General features: G+C 36.4%; 1 protein-coding gene across 1 annotated transcript in view; it reads left to right on the forward strand.

The window, feature by feature from the left end:
- Positions 1–21,868, forward strand: part of LOC149551258 (Pleckstrin homology (PH) domain superfamily protein) — a 284,116-nt gene that overhangs the window by 83,768 nt on the left and 178,480 nt on the right. The window lies entirely within an intron of this gene.

The following is a 21,868-nucleotide window of genomic DNA, read 5'->3' on the forward strand; positions in this document are numbered from 1 at the left end:
TTGGTTGCCTTTGAAATAAAAAATATGCCAAATAACTTAATAACCATTCCATCCTTAGTTCCAAGAAAGATTGAACCTTTCTATATTTCTCTTTTGATCAATGATTTCAAGTTAAGCAATTATGTAATAGATTTTGGTGCCTTTGATAATGTTATGCCAGCCAAGGTTGTAGATGCTTTAGGTTTGACTTTAACTAAGTCTTTTGGTAGCTGTTACTCTGGAAAACAAACAAGTACCCCTAAAAGGACAAATCAAAGATGCTCAGTTTGCCTTTGTGTCTTTTCCAAACAAAAGGATCAAGATGACCGTCTTAGTTGCTGATGTACCAGCCTCCTATGGTATGTTACTTGGTCGCAATTTTTACAAAGATGTAGGAGAACTCAATATGGGTATGACTGAAGCTAGAGTACTAGTTAAAGGTGTTATGCAAAAGTTGTACTTTGAAAGAGAAACAAAGTATGTGGTAGTCAAGTCTAATGATCCACATGCTCAAATTCTTTTTGAGTTAGCCAGAATAGGTAATTACTACCTACATGTTGATGAAGTATCATGAGTTGCCAAAGATTGGACTGATTTTTAAAGTTCTTCATTATTATCAGACATTGAAAGATTTGTTGATGTTGTTGAAGTTATAGAAGAAGATGTTATTCCGAAGGAAGGAGTTATTCTTAAAGATGATCCTATGGATTGTTTTAAAGATGAAGAAACTCTTTCTGAAAGTGATTTCATTGATTCTCTTGAAGGGAGAATCATTATGAACAATTCTGGAGGAAGTTTAAGTAGTTATAGTACTGTTTGGAGTATGGAATTTGATGATAGTTGTGCTTCTATGGGATCCAGTGCTAGAGTTTTATTTCACTTGATGGTGAATTGTTTCCTTTTTCTTACAAGTTGCAATTTCCTAACACCAATAATATGACTAAATATGAAGCCTTGATATTAGGGTTGAACATGGCGCAAGCTAGAGGGATTCAAAACTTGCATGTAAATGGAGATGCTGAGTTGGTAGTATGTCAAATCAAGGGTCAATATCATGCGAAAAATGATCAACTTAGACATTACCCTGATTTAGCTTGAGGTTACATCAAATTGTTTGATGCTTTCAATATTTTTGTAATTCCTAGAGAATTGAATGATAGGGCTGATTTACTAGCTGTTTCAGCAACTCTGCTACTTCCACACAAAGATTTTTAAGACAATATATGTGAAATACATTTGGTTTATCGACCAAGTGTTCTAGATAATTGTGAACATTGGGAAGTGTTCAATGATGATACTCAAATCATCAATTTTCTTGAAACAAAGGAGGGTTTTGATGGGTTGTATTTTGAAGGAAGTGAAAATGCCTCCAATGAAGTAATTTATGAGATAGATCTTGAAACTGGTCATGAAGTTATTCAGTGTAAGGGAAATAAGATTCCAAAGGGTTTGGTTTCCTTGGAAAACCTTTTTGACAAGCATGATAGATATGTTAAGGAACAACAAAATACAAGGATGCGATCTATGGAATAGTATGAGAAATACAATATTGGAATTGAAGAAGACCCAAAGCTAGTTAACGTTGGTAATCGGTGCACGGAGGAAGAGAAGGAAAAGTTTATCACCTTGCTTCGGGAATACAAAGATGTTCTAGTTTATTCTTATGAAGATCTCAAGTCTTTTCATCCAAGAGAAGTACAACATGATATTCCCCCTATGTTTGGCACAGTTCCTTTTGGCCAACAACAGAGACAATAAAATCCCAAGGCTTTAGGTATCATTTTGGTAGAAATTCAAAAGATGCTTGAAGCAGGTATTGTTTTCCCTATTCATCATTCATCTTGGGGAGCTAATATAGTTCCTGTTAGAAAGAAAAATGAAGAAATTCACATGTGTGGATTTTCCTAATCTCCGTCAAGCATCTCGCAAGGATAATTATCCACTTTCGGTCATGGACTAAGTGAAGTTGTTACTGATTCTGAAATGTTTTCTATGTTAGATGGCTGTTTAGGTTACAACCAAATTGAGGTTCGTGAAGATGATCAGAATAAGACGGTATTTAGTACTCCATGGGGAACTTTTGCATATAGGCGAATGCCTTTTGGTCTTATCAGTGCTGGAGCAACTTTTCAATGAGCAATGGATCTTAGTTTTGATGGTTTGATCAATGGTAGTATTGTTGTATACTTGGATGATTTGATTGTTTATTCCAGAAAATGTCAAAAATCATTTCTTTCATCTCCGACAAGTTCTAGAAAGATGCAAATAGCATGGCATCTCTTTGAATATCAAAAAATCAGTTTTTGGTCTAATGGAGGGAAAACTTCTAGGACACATTGTGTCGAAAGAAGGTATTAGGATTGATCCAGGAATGGTACAAGCAATACAAAGCTTATCTTTGATATCAAGTAAAACAACAGTTCATTCTTTAAGGTGAATTTTTTGAGAAAGTTTATACCAGATTTTGCTAAACAAACTCGTCATATTGTTGAAATAATGAAAGGAAAAAAATGCTTTCCATTGGAACCAAGAAGGAAGAAAAGCATTTGCTGAAATCAAGGATGCTCTAGCACATGCTCTTGTGTTGGTATGTCCTGATTATACATAGAGCTTTATTATTTATAGTTATGCTTCGGAGCATACTCTTTTTGCTATTTTGATGTAGAGAAATGATGAAGGTATTGAATCACTTATTTCATTCATGAGTTGTCCCCTGAAGGTTCATGAATTGAAATATAGTCAAATGGAGAAACATGCTTATGCTGTTGTCAAAGCAGTGAAGCATTTCAGATTCTATATTTTGAATTGTCATATCATTTCTCTAGTCCCAAATATGACTATCAAGACTATTTTGACTTAGCAAGATTCTGGTACTAAAAGAGGAAACTGGATAGCCAAGATTCAGGGGTATGATATGGAGATACGACCTACCAAGTTAGTTCATAGTAAAGGACTTTGTTAGCTTATGGCTGAAAATGAACCCTTGCAGGTAGAAGATGAGAATTCCTCTTTTCTTCCTATTGTCTTGTTCGTTAGCACTATGGATGATTGATTCTATGATATGGCACACTATTTAAGCTATGGTGAATGTCCTCCACATTTGACATATAAAGAATGAAGGACTCTCAAGTTAAAAGCTTGGAGTTTTGTTTCTTTGGGAAAATGATCTTTACAAGCGAGCAATGGATGGAACATTCCTAAGATGTGTTGATAAAAGTCAGAAAGTACGACTTTTGGATTCTTTTTATAATCAGGTATGTGGTGGACACTTCTCAACACTTGTTACTGCACATAGGATTTTGAGAGTAAAGTATTATTGGCCCATGCTTTTTCAAGACGCTTACAATGGGTAAAGAAATGTGAATTATGTCAGCAGTTTGTTGGAAAGTAGAAACTTGCTGCTCTTCCATTAAAACTGATTGTGATTGATGAGCCATTTCAACAATGGGGAATTGATTTTATTGGTATCATTAATCCATCTTCAAGCAAGGGTCATACCTATATTTTAGCAGCAACAGATTACTTTACCAAGTGGGTTGAAGTAATTCAAGTGAAAGGTTCTACATTTGAAATAATTTGTCTTTTTGAAGCAGAATATCATTTCACGTTTTGGTGTTCCAAATAATATTGTTGCAGATAATGTCGTTGCTTTCTTTTCCAAGGAGGTTATTGAATTCTGTTTTAATCACGGGATTACTTTGGCACACGCATCTGATTATTAACCACAAGGTAATGGTCAAGCATAATCAAGCAACAAGAATATGGTGACTATCATTAAGAAGTTGGTTGATTCGAATCAGAGAACTTGGCACAAAGCTTTGTTTGATGCTTTAAAGCTTTGTAGGCAGATCGGATTGCTCCAAAGCGAGCAATTGGAATGTCACCTTTTCAGTTGCTATACAGGATGAATGCTGAGATTCCAATAACATTAGAGTTTCCAACTTTCAAGTTGGTACGAGCCATTGAGGATGACACTTATTCAGATGCACTAGATAATATGATTATGTTTCTTCAGCAATTGGAGGAATGAAGGAAAGAAGTGGTTGACACGCTTGCTGCTCATTAGCAACAAGTCAAAGTTCTTTTTGACAAAAAAGCTAAGTATCTAGAATTTCAAATTGGTGAACTTGTTCTACTTTGGAACAAAAGATGAGAATGAAAAGGAATGCATGGCAAGTATGATATCCCCAAACTCAGAGGTCAAACTAATTAAAACAATGACACAAAACAATATTTAAATAATAAATATAACCAATTATTACTAAAACAATATTTATAAAATATTAAATAATCAAATAATATTGAAATAAAACTTAAATAGATATGTTTTAACAACAGGTAATTATGACCCTATGAAATTGAATCTCACTAAGATAATTGATAAATGATATAAATATTATAATTATATTATAATATTACATACGGTTGATAATTATAAGAGAATAATAAATAAATGATAGAGTAATATCAAAACACAAACTAAATGAATAAATGCGATTTAAATATTTATTTGTATATATAATATTATATACGATATAATAATAAATTTCATTACTTGAAATATAATGTCACCTTTGAACGACGAAGCCTATGGTAAAAGTCACTGATTATACATGCAATGTCATAGATAATATGAAGGCGTTGAATCCTAAAATATAAGTTTGTCAATAGAGGTTATCAAATGTCATACTGGAGTATATATTCGATGGCAACTTTATAAACACTACTTCATGAATAGTGTGATCGATAAAGCCAATATTATTAATCGGTTCACATTAATTTGCATTGAAGTTTATTGATCGTTAATAATCCAATTGACTAATCAATTTAAGATTTTTTGAATCGTTAGTTAAGAAGAAACGAGGAATATGAAGAGGCACTGATGTATCACTTAGGAAACATCCCTTTGTTGGTAGGAGTATAAGGAGGAGGATTCAACTATGGATTAAGGACATCAATGTCGGACACCAAACTCTGTATCTGCAGAGTAGTCAAGTGGTTACACCCAAACACTCCATCATTCCAAGGATAAAGAAGGATTTCACGTGAAAAAATAAGTAGGCATCCATGATACCTGCCCAACTGTTGAATATATCGGGGAGGATAATTGGACATCGTTTGCCACTCTCCATCATCTAGTGGCGTGATTTACTTAGGGCACTCACTTTGCGAACATATTTGTTTCAAATATCCTACAGTAACATTGACTAAGGAAAGGAGGAAAAATCAGAGCATATGTAAGTGCAAATACATTTCTGGATAGCACTTTTAGTGGTGATATTGGTCATTCCTTCACTCCAGTGTTATTATATATGTAAGAGAATAATATCCAACTATAGATCGCCAGTCCAAGCATATAGTATCAAGTAACTAACCGATTAATATAAACCATTAAGTGTGATAATACTTATCTAAGGGGATTGATGTCAAATTGGGTGGATACTTGGAATAGAAGTTTTATCCTTGTACCAATAATCATTAGACCTCTACTCATAATCAGAGGGATATATCAGGAGATCATTAAGAATTAATATCCAATATCAAATATTAAGAAGAAAGAATCATTATTTTGATTGGAATTAGTATGGCTTACTATATATAAGACAAAATAGAAGGCAAAATTGTACATAATTACCATTGCACAAGGGAAATTGTAAAGAGACTAGACACTTACACATTTAAGAAAATAAAGTAATCTCAAGCTATACCAAGGAGGGTCATTACAACAAGTTTGACACTCTTTGGCAATGACCTTTTATAATTCATCAGATTGTGGGCGAAAACAGTTTCTGGCTTGCATATCATGATGGAACACCAATGCCACTACCCTACAATGGACAACATTTGTAACATTACTTTAAGTAATTATCAGATACACTTGTACATAGTTTTTGTTTTTGAGTCGTAGTTTAGTTTTTGTTTTCTTTTGTCACCTGACTCTATTATCCAATGGAGTGGATAAAGGCACTTAGAGAACTGGAATCTATATCACTCTTTGTTCCCAAGAATAAATGAGTAACATTCCCCAGACAGAGCCAACTGTTGTCCTGCATTTTGTCACCACAAAATCCAGGTAATAGTACAAAACTTCTTCAAACTAGTTTCATGTCTAAGTTGAATTTGTTATTTGATTGCTTAATGTTGATCAATCAATCAACTCCAATTCACGTCGCAAATTCTTTTACGAAAGGCTTTTGTCAAGTCTTTTTCTTCTTTCTGATTGTTGAGCCTATGCTTGATTTTTGAGGACTTCATTGTCCTTTTCTTCGTTTTTGAGTTTGTTTCTTGTTTTTAGTCCTTTGGTTTTGCTCAAGTCATGGCTTTTGGTTTCCCCTTCGATTTGATCTAACTTGGGGCTTCATTGGAGTTGTCAGTCAAATGATATGACTAATTTAGTGCCCAAAAAGTGGACCTTTTTGATGCAACTGCACGAATTAAAAGTATCATGTTATATTTTTAATTTGACATTCACTTTTTGAAAAATATAATTTAAATTCACTTTATGTTGTGTTTTTAAGTTACTTTTCGATTAAACTTTCGCTTAAAGTAACTATAGTGCACTTTATGTTATGTTTTTAAGTTGAGTTTAATTTTTGATTTTTCACTTGTGACCATATTAATTATATAGTTCAATTTAATTTTTGATATTTAAATCAAATGCTCTAGTAAATATTACTTATTAAAGGATATTAACATATGATATTGTTAATATGATAATTTAAATATAGATTATGTCCCACTTAAGTAATATTTTATCAAAATTAAATTGACACGTGCTTATAAAAATCACTTAAATGTGTAAAATTGCTTGCAAGTGGACCTTTTTGATGCTATTGCATGTAAACTTAAAATTTGCAATGACATCAAAAAGGTGAACTACATGAATAATATGCATATGCACCAAAAAGGTGAGCTTTTGCCTTGAGTTGCATATGCATGTAACTTAAACATGTCTTTACACCAAAAAGGTGTGTTTTGCACCAAAGACATGTATTTGCACTTCCCAAATCCGTTTTTGGGCAAAAAGCATGTTTTTAAAACATGCGTATGCACCAAAAAGGTTCGTTTTTGCCTTGGGAGAGCCCATTACATGTTTTTAAGATATGTAATGGCCTCCAAAAGGTGCATTTTGCTTCATATGACATTTTTAAAACATGTTATCACCTCCAGAAGGTGCGTTTGCATTGAAACACATTTTTGATCCTTCAAAACTTGTTTTTGAAAAAACTTAATGCGATTGCCCTCTGAGAACCTATTTTTCACTCAAAAACTTGGATTTGATCATGGAATGACTTGAAAACCCCAAATAGGAAAGGCATTTTTGCATCTTTTGACATTTCCATGCTATGGATGTTTGATTTCATGCTAAAAATGTTTCTTTTATGATGATTTGCAGGCATTTTGTTCTTCAAAAATGTCCATTTTAGAGTGATTTTAATTACGCTTTTTCTTGGAGAAGGGTGATTTTGTCATATTTATTCATCTTCAATAAACCAAAGGGCACATTTTTGCATTCAAATGACAAAACCGACTTAGAACATGACAGATTTGAACCATGTTTTTACCCAAAAATGTCCCATGAACATGCATTTGTTTAAAAATGTTGGAAGTTTCAGAGATTCTATGGCACGTTTTTGGCATTATGCATAAAAAATGCCTTATTTGCTACCCCTTGCGGATTTCTCTTGCAAAGTTTGAAAAGATCTAAGTTTGTTGGAGAGTTTTTCAATATTGGAGCTTTTCCCTCCTTCATTTTTGGCACATAATCATCATGTAAGTGGACATTTTCCTTCTTGCTAATTAATTTGTGTTTATCTTGTTGATATTATGCACATTTTAGCTTGATGATTTACACTAGTTGATTTTGTTGCCATGGAAAGTGTATTTTTCCTTTAAAAATGATGAAATGGTTCATTTTCATGTTTTTGGTTTTTTCCCAAACTCCAAATTCAAAATTACATATTGAAGTGCTTTGCTTGTTGACATGCTTGAGTCAATTTCCAAAAAGTACATTCTTCTTTTGAAGTTTGTTTTTGTGTTTTGTGTGCTTGCTTTCAATTTTCCTTCATTTTTGAAGAAGTTGCAAGTTCTTGCCCAAGAACTTGGTCATGTTTCACTTCACTCCACCTTCCATTTCATGCAAAAGCATCATCACATTTCATTTCCATCGTTCCATATGCACTTACATCTCTATGAGCAAATACATGTTATTCCATTTCCAATAATTTAGATCTGAAATGCAATAATGTCCAAAATCGTACCAAATTGCAGATTGGGCCTTAGGGGTCCGACTTGCAAAAAAATTGCCTCATATTTGACTTTTGCCCAAGGTATTTAAATTTCATAGTCAAAATTGACCGGAACGACCACCCAGATGCAATGGTGAGGTCTGATCTTGCTCAAAATGCTTCCACAAAATGTTGATCACACATTTGAATTGTGGCCCTCCAAAAGATGAGACAAGTAAAGCTCTTCAATGACTGAAAGGAATGCTCCCTTGGCTCTGATGCTGTGTAAGAATTTGCTTAAGGCAATGAATATATGCCAAAATCTGCAAGCTCAAGAGATGACACACGAGAGACAAAATGATGATCAAATGAGAATCCTAATATTGATCAAATGATAATGGATGAATACATCATGGATGTGCTTGAATATATAGGCAATGCATGATAACTAGGAGTGATGATAGAGATAAGCTATCAACTATGCAAGGTGTAATCACATGTCCACCCTCCATTGTGCAATAAAGTATGTGCAACAATGAGAGGATGACAATGTGATAAGAACACAAAGGTGGAGCTCATAAGCAACGAGGTGTGAGGCAACACTATGTGCTCAAATAGAATACACACTCCTAGGTGTCTACATGACAAGTAAAAAATGCATTATCCTAAGTAAACTTAAGTAAAATGTAATTAGTAAATACTTAGTTACACCAACACTTAGTTATTTTCAGAATTGATTTCACTCAACCATCACAAGTAATGCAAATCACAATAACCCCTACTGGTTCTAACTCGAACAAACACCAAATTTTCTTACTTTTCAGATGTTTGACATTTTGTCAAACACTTTGAATGCAAGCTCTCTCTCGCTGTCTTTTACTTTAGATTGTTTGTGCTTGCTTGGAATGGTCTCAAATGAAGTTTAAATGCTTGCAAATGATTATTCAGATATCTAGGCAAAGAACTAAATGCTAAATGCAATCTTTTTGTGCTTTTGAATGCATACATATGACTTCTACATGTAAAATGTGCACCCAGAGCCAATGAACATTTTCAGAAACACTTGGCGTGCACTCTAATAAGCTGAGTATGAACAGTTAAGATATGACATTAACAATATCAGATTTCCACATTCCATTTGAATGCAAATTGGTTTCTGGATGATTAAAAAACATACACAATCAAATCCAGAAACCAATTTACAAGATATGACATTATATCAAACTTATGGCATGCAATTAAATATTCCTTATTGTTTGCAATCTCTAGGACAATTTAGCCAAGAATCTTGGCTAAATATAAATTTCCAAATAATGCCAGTCTGATATAAATGATCACCTATGGCAGCACCTGGAATGATAACGCAGGTATGCTGTAGCACGAAAATGGATTGCAGTTAAGAAATTGAATATATCCTGCTGCCAATACGAGTAATTGTGGAACATAGACATTTCCAGGTCTAAACGGGCATCTTTGTTACCTAATGCTGCCCTCTAAATGAATGCCACTGCCTCTAGATGGCCTGCAACTCTCCGAAAGTACCAAACACATTCCATACAATGGCTGCGGTCTTCAATAAAGAAATTCTTCAACCTTTGCAAACTATTCTGGAAACTAATGAAGCATGCAAACCCTTAATTCTGCAACAATAAATTCATTCTGGGCCTCTGGATGAAGCGAACGCTCTGTATGATATGTTGGGTGTTTCACTATTTCCCTATGCTGAATAACTTAGAAAATTCACAATTCTTCAAGCTTGAAATCTGAAATCCGTCTACAATCTTCCCTTCATGCAAATCGATAATATAAATGCATAATAGAATGCCTTTTGTTTTCCTTCCAAAGCTCTTTTATGAATAATTCTCCATGAATCTTCATTAGGAAGGCCCTTTAATGATTTTGATATCTTTTATAATAATGAGTTGACTTTAATATATCATTAATAAAGCACACTTTTAATCAATGGGTATTAATTACCCATTATCCTTAACATGGCCCCAATTTTATTATAAAGTTGATGACTTTATAATATATCTTAGATAATCAAATATTAATAAAGGCCATTGAAATATTAATATCTGATTAAATACTCATTAACTTGACAAACCGTGTAAACTAGGGAGTCTCGATCATTGCATCCTCTCTCCATATGACTGCCTTACTAAAACTAGAAAGGGCCCTTCTCGATCAACCTTAGACTTACGAGAAATAGTAAGTATAGTAAACGAAGCGCAAACAAAGTTCAATCTGAGCCAAAGTAGATCAAGCTGGAACATGCTGAATTCTGTTGAAGGCAAGAACCTCCATTAACCAAGCCTCTTCCTCAGAATACCCTCTATCCACAACAATTAGCCTACAAAGGACATAATAGTAGGCTTATCACTCAAACTTTGATGCTCGTGAAAAATGGAGACATTACAGTCTGTCTACATTCTACTGATCCCATATGAGTGTAGCACCCAATTGTACTACGAAGATGATAACTCCGAAAGGTGTTCGTATCACAACCAAAATATTCGTCTTCCACTAAATTGTCATGGATGCACTGACTTTGCTAGTAGTCTCCCACCAACTTGCAGCTACTAGCTTTAGCAACGAATGATGGCATATACCTATCCCATAAAGGATGGTATGATCTTGGAGCCCATCCACATCAACGCATAACCAAGTCCTCTACCCATGGATCAAAAGAGAAATGATACATGCTCTTCAGTGTGTAGTTCCGATAAAAGGATCTTATCTCTGTCAGTGGCTCACCATTAACAACTTGTGAATTGAGAATCAAACGATTACTCCAATCTCAGACCTCGAACAACTATCTGGGTGGTCCCATCCAAACCTTTTTGCATACCCAATTGCATACTCTTTCTCATGAAACAATTGGAGATATTCTAATTTAAGTGCCTCCAATGCACTCTTGATAAACCTCAAATTGTGAATAGAGAGTACCAACCTTAACACCATATTAGCTCTCCTAAAATTTGACTCTTCAAAGTAGGTACTCAACATGTTTATGTGTGCAGTCAAAACGAGACAAGGTTGAATCAACCTTCTCTTTGAAAACCCTCAACTCGTCCCTCCATCTCTGAGGCTCAACAAACTGTCAAGCATAATCAATTGCATGGAATAAAAAAATAGGATTATTTCTAGAGGGAAACGACCCAACACAAGAACCAACCTCCCAAATAGATGATACTCTGCGTATATTCTATGAAGAAGATGGAGTAGTGCCATGAATTGTCACACATTTCATTGACAAATCCACCTCTACCTCACAAGGACTCTCAATGAGCTGCCATGCATCATCTGTCAATGTGCTGATTACTAGAGAACCTGATACAACAAGAGGTCCTCTGTAGCTCTCAATCAAAGTACTCATCCTAGCTGAATGCATTGCATCTAGATCAGTGAGAGGTGTAGCCACATCCTCACTACAACCCATGAGTATCAACTCATTACCAACTGCCACTGGGAAGCTGAATTTAATTCGTAGTTGGTGAACATCATACTTGGCTTAACTCCATGGTAACCTCATCCAATTGAAGTTGCAGCTCCTGAAGAGCCAATTGGGTGCTCTCCAATATCTCTGAAGTTACCTTAAGTCCACGAGTGAGCTCAACTACCTCCTCTTCCTTTACCATCAAACATAGGAACATGTGGACGTGTCCCCCCCTTGCCCCATGCACCTAGGACTTGGACGCACCGGGAACTTGGGGACTCTGTTCCCTCATCCTTAGTGGTGCCACCAGATTCCACCACCTCCGCCAAGGATGGGGGTATGTCCCAGTGTTGATTATTTTTCTGATTTGACTATTTATGTTCAATGTTTGATGTTCCAATTCAATGAAATGTTCAAATATTTACTCTTTTACATCTTTATATCTTATATTGCAATAAATCTTTTCATAACTAGCATTTTAAGTACCATACATATAATATATACAACCCCCCCGCTATCCCTCTGCCATCCCCAAATTAAGGCCCCTCTATCCTCCTATCCTGGAAACTTGTCTCACCATCCCCTATGGTGGTGTAACTATGCCATCAAAGCATCGTAACAAGTGCAAACCCACTCAAGAAGGTAATCTATGCACTTGTTACATTGCTTTGATGGGAAAGGAGGAGGAGGTAGTTGAGCTCACTCATGAACTTGAGGCAACTTTAGAGATATCGGAGAGCACCCAGTTGACATTTGTTAAGTATAATGAAGCATAATTACTTGGTTGGGTCTAACACAAACTATTTTTATTGGGTGGTCAAAGTATTTGTTTGATCTAGTTGCAACTCTAATGCAAAACTATTTGGATGTGAATGCTTTTTACTATTTTTTCTATCTATTTTAAGACGTGTAAGCTTTTTGGCCTTGATTGAAAACCAATTTGTTGTGTTTGATATGCAATAGTGTTCTTTTTTGCACAAGTATTGTAATAGGCCTTGTTTAAACAATGGAATGGTTTTTTGTACTAACTGTTTGATTAATAATGTTGGCTTGAGTCTTTGCAATTTCATCCTCATCAAGATGGTGTAATTATTTTTAAGTTTTTGGCTTTATCAGATTATCCTCATGATTCTATTTAGATAAATCAAATAGTAATTGTGGCAATCATACTTAACTTCAAATTGGCAAGCATAGTTCAAATTGTTGTTCTTTGCCACTTTTCGGCAAGGCCAAATTTTTTTCCTCGGCAAATATCAAAGAGAAACCAGCAATTTCTCGAGAATTTAAAAAATGACTTTAATTTAATTAAAAATGCATTATATATATATATGCAATAAGTAACAAAATCGCATCCTCATGTGGAATGCCGATGTAGTCAGAGACTCTGAACTCTGAAGCAAACTACAAATACCAAATTGGCTTTGTCAAAATATAAGCAAAAACAAATGTGAAGTTCAATATGAAACTAATCTACATCTTCTTCTTCCCCTCCTAGTAGTTCTAGTAAAAAATATGGGAGAGGGAGGGGGTCTAGCAGCTCTAGCCATAACAATTGTTTGTGTTGGTGCTGGTGTTGGCCCTGGTAATGACTCCTCATCCTCCTCATCCTCACTGTCACTGTCCCCACGCTCACTGCCCTCCTAAATGTTGTCTAGTCCCACTACAAAACAACCCCCCTCCATAGCCTCCCTCTCCAACTCATATATGTCATCCTCAATAAACAGTGAAGGCTGCCCTTATGTTGTCCAATCGCCAAAAGGATCTATGTCATCCAGATCAAGTGGCTCAGCTGCTGCTGACATTACCTTTCTTATGCTCAACTTGAGGTTATAATGCACAAAGACAAGGTCATTTAGGTGTTTTTGTGCGAACTTGTTCCTCTTTTTTGTGTGAATAGATTCACACAAGCTCCAATTACGCTCACAACTGGATGAGCTACAAGGCTGACATAAGATCCGAAGAGCAAGCTTTTGTAGATTTGGGACATTGCCACCCCAATTTCGCCACCAAGCAATCTGCAAGACAAATATTAAAGAGTTAGAATGCAAGATGTGGAGAACTTTTTGTAGCTTAGTATTTATCTACTTATCATGCATGTGAGAGATTCCAAATTCCAGATATTGTACCTGGTGTCTGAGTGTGTCTGTCTCTCTTTGCCAAGGCTGAGGAGAATAGTTTGCCCATTGCATTTTGATACACTTCCATTTCTACCATAATGAGGTCTCTCACCGCAATGTCAGGTACCATTCTCTGCATGCATTCACTGAAGCCCTCCATGACCTCTCCATTGGTATCCGCATTTGATGGAGAGAAGCGGCAACAAGGGTTGAGGAGATACCCTATTGCATGAATGGGTTGGTGGAGCTGATTGCTCCATCTCCTATCAATAATATCTCATATTGGCTGAAATTTTAGGCTCTCTCCCTTGTACTTATTTCTTACAGCCTCTGTGGCCCTATCCATGGCCTCATAAAGGGACCCCATTGGGATTTGTTCCCCATCTACCAAGCGGAGAACTCTAACCAAGGGCTTATTATGGAAGTAATTGGTAAAATACTTGCTTATTATTAATAGAGACCAAAATGTCAATTTATACAAAAGAATAAAACGATGTTTCCTTAGGAAACAATTGTAAAGAATAGAAACATTATATTCTAACAGAGAAAGCTAAAAAATTGAAAGCAAACTAAAGCTAACTAGATATTTACAATAGATAACCATTAACTAATAATAGATGACTATTTATTATCGTAATACCCTCCCTTAATGGTTAATCTATCTAGAACACCAAGCTGTCCTCTAAATTTGACAAACTTAACAGGACCAAGAGGCTTGATGAGAATGTCTGCAGTCTGATCTGAGGTAGGAACATACTGCAAATCTATAGTCTCGTCTTCAACCAACTGTTGTATGTAATGACAGCGAACATCTACATGCTTGGTTCGTTCATGGAAGACTGGATTTCGTGCTAACTTGATAACGCCTTAGTTATCAAAAAATAGAGTAGTCGGTCTTGTTGGTGACATTTGCATATCCCCAAGCATTCGACAAAACAAACAATTTCACATCTTGCCTTAACAGTCCCTCTGTATTCAGCCTCTGTAGAGGAGAGAGAAACTGCCTGCTACTTCTTACTGGTCCATGTAATGGTACCGGATCTCAAATTGAACACATATCTAGAAGTTGACTTTTTATCATCAACAGAGCATGAATTTGTGAACCCACCGAGTATAGGATTAGAACTTCGAGAGTACACAAGTCCATAATCTGAAGTGCTCTTTGAAGCACACGCTTTTCTGCCATCCGACGATTAGCCTTGGGAGTTGTCATAAAGCGTGAAATATAGCTAACTACGAAGCTGATATCAGGTCTAGTAGTAGAGAGTTAGATGAGGCTGCCTACTAGTTGCCTATATGTAGTATCATCAACGGAAGGAGAATCTGAGTTTGCAGATAACTTGAGACCTTTCTCCATAGGTGTAGATGCAAGCTTGCAATCCTGCTTACGGAATTTGTCTAACAAGGCCCTGGCATATTTGGATTGAGAGATGAATATACTAGAAGACTGTTGCCAAACTTCAACATCTAGGCAATAATGCATGAGCCCAAGGTTAGTCATATCAAAAGACTGGCATAAGTTTTGTTTGATTCCCTGAATCAAAGATGCCAAGCTGCCAGTGATGATCAGATCATCCACATAAATAACCAAAAGGATGATGTCACTGTCAAGAGTCTTGATGTACAAATTTCAGTCTAAAGAACCCCTCTTGAAGTCTTGATCATTGAGGTACTTATCAATTTTTATGTACCATGCCCAAAGGGCCTGCTTCAAACTATAGAGTTCTTTTACCAATTTGAGAACCTGATGGTCTTTACCAACAACCTTGAAACCAGGAGGCTGCGTCATATAGACTTTTTCATAGAGATCACCATTCAAGAAAGCACTCTTGACTTCCATCTGATGGACTTTCCAACCAAATTGTGCTGCCATGGCTAGGACTAATCTGATCGTGCGCATCTTTGCAGTAGGCGCAAAAGTCTTCTCATAATTAATGCCTTGACATTGAGAAAAACCTTTCGCCACTAAATGAGCTTTGTACTTATCAAAAGTACCATCCTATTTGTATTTGATCTTATAGACCCATTTGTAGCCAATTGGTTTCTTCCCTGGTGGGAGATTGGAAAGGACCCAAGTGTTGTTCTTCAACAGGCTCTGGTGTTCAGATGTCATGCCTTGTTCCCACTCTGGAATTCCTTTAGCCTCAGAGTATGTTTGAGTTTCAAACACACTGTGAATGTTGGCCATGAGAGAAAAGTTAATAGAATTTGTATTTTTGCCCTTTTTCCAAGCAGTTCTCACGAAGATCAACAAGCGTCTTAGCCCACCACTTAGCTCGGATAGGGGAATGACCAACATGAGTATTAGGAGATGCTTGATTAGTAGGTTCCTCATGAGAAGAATCTGGATCAAACTCAGGTGAAACATCTACAAATCAAGGTGATCTTGCAGGAGAAGCCGAAGGTGTCTATACAGGTGTCACTGGTGTAACTGAAATTGCAAGAGCTATTGGAGCCCTCTCATCAGGTGGACCTAATGGAAGCCGAACTCTCAAATCATTAGCCTGCATAGGCTAGTTTGTTGGATCTGAAATGGGAGAAACAGGCATGAATGGTCCTCGTTGCTCATCAAAGACTACATCTCAATTGTAGATGAGATGAGATGTCTCAACATCGATAAGGCGGTAGGCTTTGTGAAGACTGTTGTATCCAACAAGCATGAGTTTTTGACTCTTGGCATCCAACTTGGTGTGTGACGCATCAGGGATCCAAACAAAAGCAATCGAGTCAAGAACCATTAGGTGACTGATTCTGGGCTTGTGACCTGACCAGGCCTCTTTCGGAGTTTTACCTTTGACCGCCACTATAGGTGACCGGTTCAACAGATAAATTGTAGTGTTAACTGCTTCTGCCAAAAACTCTTTCGGAGCATGTCTGTGTTCGACCCATCTCGGTGATTGTCTTGTTTCGATGTTCAACTACACTGTTCTGTTGTGGTGTGTGGGGTTTGGTTAGCTGGCATTGGATGCCATGTGTATCCAAGAAGTTGGAGAAAACATTAGAATACAATTCTCCCCCATTGTCTAATCTAAGAGTATTAATAGATTTCCTAGACTCTTTTTCAACTAAAGGTTTAAACTTTTGAAATATAGTAAAACGTTAGAATAAAATTCCCCCCCATTGTCTGATCTAAGAGTAATAATAGGTTTCCCAGACTCTTTCAACTAAAGGTTTAAACTTTTGAAATACAGTAAATGCATCTGATTTCTTTTTAAGGAAATACACCCACATTTTTCTACTGAAATCATCAACAAACAATATAAAATACTTGGACCCAAGAATAGAAGGTGTGGCCGTAGGGCGGCAGATATTGGCATGAATAAGCTGAAGTACCTGAGAAGCTTGCCATGAATCGCCACTGGTGAAAGGTGTGCGATGTAGCTTCCCAGCATGGGATGCATCAGAAACTCCAAGCTGTTGAGTCTGAATCTCTGACAATCCAAGAACAAACTCATCCCAAGCAAGCTGTGTGAGATAATGCACATTTAAGTGCCCATATTGTTGATGCCAGTGTGCTGACAGAAGATCGCCGAGCAGCCATAGCTAAGTCTTGAGAATCCCCAGAATCAGTAAGTTTGGAAAGACCATGATCCTCAAGACCCACTTCAACTGTAGACTTAGTCGCCCGATCAGTGATGGTGCATTGATGTGAACTAGAGGTGACTGCCAAGTGTGGAGAATGTCACAACAACTGACTGATTGAGAGTAGATTTAGTTCCATCCCTGGAACATAGTACACATCAAGGAATATGAGATTCCTCCCAACAGACTGAATCTGAATGTTGCCTTTGCTGACAACCATGTACTCTTCTCCACCACAAAAAATAATAGAATCTAAATAAGGCTTGTAGTCAGTAAACCTGTCTTTGTGGTGAGTGAAATGACAAGAGGCACTTGAATCAATGTACCAGGCAAACGACTTCACATGGTCTGCAGGTCTTTTAGGCATGAACGTGTAAAAGGCATATTCCGCTTGCTTAGTGTGCTCTACATTGTTTGCTTTGGGCTGTGAACTTTATTGCTTAGATTGTGCAACTAAGCATTTTCAACATTCAACTTTTATGTGTCCAAACTTGTGGCAGTAGTTGCATTGAATGTTCTTTTGGGAACTGTTTGATGCTGGAGCAGAAGACTTCTGCTGAGATGGCTGTTGAAACTTTCCTTTATCCTTCTGAAATGATTTCGCAGTAAAGGCTTGCTCTGTGGAGGTGGAACTGGAGCTGCTATCGCGAACTGTTGTTTCCATCGACCTTGCTGAAGCAACAGGGTGCAGAGACCAGTGAACTTAAATCAACACCAAAAGATGTGATGTTGAGAGTCTTGATAAAATGCTCATAGGACTTTGGTAAACTCCAAAGAGTGATAACCACACTATCCTCTTCATCCATCTTGCGACCAATGGCAAGTAATTGATCGCAGATTTCCTAAATCCGTTTTAGGTGTGCTTGGAGCGAGGTGTGCTCATCCATGACAATAGAAAACAGAGTGTTTTTTAGAAAGAAGGCTTTGCTTCTGTCAGAAGTCTCATGAAGACCTTTGAGATGTGTTTAGATCTTGGCAATTGTCTTGCTAGATGGAATCTGAGAAAGCTGATCATCAGTCAAAGATAATTTAAGAAGCATCATTGCCTCCCAATTATTCAAATCCCATGTAGCTTGATCAGAACTAGGAGCAGTCGGACGCTTCGTAACACCCAGAATTAGTTGATCGGTAATCTGATATTCAAAAATTGTGATGATTAGCTGCTTCCAAGTGCCATAATTTCGACCATTAAATTTGGAGTTTTGCTCAAGAAAAATATTTGTCAGGGATACCGTGGCACAATTTTCAATGAAAAATTGTGAAAATCCGTGGAGGCACATTTTTCATGACAAAAAAATAGAAGACCCAAAAAAAGAGTGACTCAGAAGAGAGCTTGAAAAACCCAGAAGGAATATGTTGTTTGGATCTGCTGGCTCGAAAATTGAGGCACAAAAATCAAGGCACCAAAAAAAATCTGAAGACGCAATTGAGCTTTCAAAAAACCCACCAAGAATCTGAAATCAAAATATTTTGCGAGTTCTGAAATTAGGGTTTCGAAAAAATATAGTCGACAGCCATGAATGGTCAAAAATTGTAGAAATATTGAGGTTTTCTGATAAAACCGTCGAGTTTTCTTCAAGGATGGACAAATAGGGCTGAATACTGCTGAACAAACACCAAAGAAATGGTGTAGCAGGCGTGAGAAGGAAGACTTAAGGCAAAAACCCTTCTAAAAAGAAAAGGCCCATTTTTTGCAAAAAGTGATGCTCAAAACACAAATGTCTATTGTCTGTAATGGTGTTGAGCCCTCACAAACGGGTGCAGTAGGTTTGTAGTAGCGGCGAGTTCCTTAGCTGACGAAAACGGGAGCAGTAAACAAAAAACACAAGATTCTTAAAATTGTGATTTTTGGAGAGCCTACTGTTTTGAAAAATGAAAAATCACATGGGATACAAGCTTGTTTGTATTCACGAACTAGAGATCATGCAAAAATTCAAACAATTTCTAAGATTTGTTTTTAATGGTTCTTTAAAATTCGAATAGAAACTCTAGCCGGTTTTTTTTTTTAAACAAGAAAACTTTGAAATTATTTCAAAAAAGTTTAACAAATGATTTCAAAAAGAAATTATAATTTTTTTGAAAGAATTTGAAGTATTGGCTCTGGTAAAATACTTGCTTATTATTAATAGAGATGGAAAGGTCAATTTATACAAAAGAATAAAACAACGTTTCTTTAGGAAACAATCCTAAAGAATAGAATCATTCTATTCTAACAGAGAAAGCTAAAAAAGTGAAAGCAAACTAAAGTTAACTAGATATTTACAATAGATAACCATTAACTAATAATAGACGACTATCTATTATCGTAATAGGGCTTCAACAGCTACAATTGAAAAGTACAAAACAATTATTAATTAGAGAGTAGGGTTTTAAATTAACAATGAAACACTTTATTAATCAGTGCGAAAAAAAACCAAATTTTGAAGTTTCAGAGTTACCTCCACAATTTTTGTAGCTCAATCAAAAAATTGGATGTCAAACACAATGCATGCAACAGTCTGTCCATCGGTCTTCTTTGAATAAATTGACTCTAGCCATTTTGGACACACAAACATCTGCCTCAAAGGATTCATATGATGAAGAACACCTTGTAACATTAAAAAAATCGTTGCAAATCTTGTGACCATGGGTCTAACTAGCTCCTTGCCTTCGGTGTAGTCTCTCATCAAGTGAAGGACCCAAGGGTGATTGTAGATATATTTTGTTATCTTCCTTGCTTCCTCTATAACCGGTTTCACTCAATCCAATTTCCCTATACCCTCCAAAAGAAGGTCAATAACATGCGCTGCCCAAGGAGACCAAAAGAGTGTGTTACACTTTTCTTGTAAGATCCTACTTGCTGCCACATATGCCGCTGCATTGTCGATTATGATTTGCACCACATTTTCAGCCCCAACCTCTCCATTACAACATTCTCTAGCTTTAGTGCCAAAGTATCATCCATCTTTATCTTGTCCGAGGCATTTAAGGATTCAAGAAAGACTACTTGATCCTTGCAACAAACTAAAAAGTTGATGATGGCACGATTTCTTCCATCTGTCCATATATCTGAAAGTATGGTGTAGCCATATTGTTTCCATTGTAACTTTTTCTCATCAACCACATCTTTACCCCTAAAACAACATCTTTCAACGATCTACAAGCACAAAATAAAAAATGAGATTAAGTACACAACTTTGATTAAGAAAAATTACTTTCAACAAGAATAAGTAAATTGGAAAAATATAAAAGTATTAAAGTTTGAAACAAGTGAACTGACCTCCCACTCAAGGCTGCAAGAGTAGGTGGCTTGTAGCCCTTTCCCGCTATCGTATAACCAATCACAAAATTCAGAAAATATGGACTTTGAAGGAGAGCTTGTTAAAAAACCAAAAATCAACACATTGAATGTTGAGTTGCTCATGCACATCGCGGTTCCATCCAGTACCCTCCAATGATGGTTGTGCTCTAGGTGTGTTGTTATGCACAAAATAACCATCAATAGAAGAGTTTTTTGGTCCACTAGAACTAGCGGATGTGGAAGTTGATCCCGAGGACCTGCCACGGGTAGGTGTGTTCCATGCATGGATCCGTGGGCCACGAAAAGAGCCCACTATCCCCTCAAGTACTTCTTCTTCATCAAGGGTGATTGGGATACTTGACCACAACCCACACCATTTTATTATGAATCATGATAATTGTTTAGAACAATCATTAGTTGTGATTAGAAAATAATAAATTATTCTTGAAAGGAAACAAAGCTTGCGATTCGTAAATGGATGCCCTCACGGCCAATTTTGCCCTTTCCCTTTTCAATTTTTTCTCTTCTTGGGCACTAAGCAAAGCAATCATCTCCCTTTTTATTTCCTCCGTAGTCGCATCACAAACCCTTGTGTTATGCTTTTCTATACGAGCAAGGTGGTACTTCAAATGAGATATGTCTCTATGAATTTGTTTTTCACATTTCATGCATATGACACTATTATGCTTTGTTCCTTCAAAGGCATATTTCCATGCAAAGTCTCTAGCCCCTTTAGGGCGTGTGCCTATGATTCTAGATGGACATGCTACGTGACCATTTTGAGATGCTGCAGCTGACCCTGATGTAGAGGAAGCCATATATGCTGGAAAATTAGAGAATAAAACAAAAAATGTATTGGCCTTTAGGTTTTGAAATTATTGAGAAAAACTTGATTGTTCTTGGAAAAATTGCAAAAAGCTGGTGTTAGATCTTTGTCATTACATTTTAAAACGTATTAGAGAACATTATAAATGGTATTGTTAGATTCTTAATTAAGTTAGATGCAAGATATGCAAGTATGGGAAGACAAAAAGAATTTTAACTCAAAATGAACAAAAAATTGAGAAACTTACTTGTGAATCCAGACTTGTTTGGAAAGAGCTTCGAATCCGCTCCTAATCCACTGGAAATCGCTTCAAATCAATGCCAAACACTTAGGTGCTGCTCCAAAACCCTTCTCCATCCAAGAAGCTGAATGCAGCAAACAAAATAATAAAATGATGTTCTCATGTGCAGGTATTTA

Source organism: Cupressus sempervirens, chromosome 6 (assembly GCF_028749045.1).
Source record: "Cupressus sempervirens isolate cs-2001-9-10 chromosome 6, ASM2874904v1, whole genome shotgun sequence".
NCBI lineage: Eukaryota > Viridiplantae > Streptophyta > Pinopsida > Cupressales > Cupressaceae > Cupressus > Cupressus sempervirens.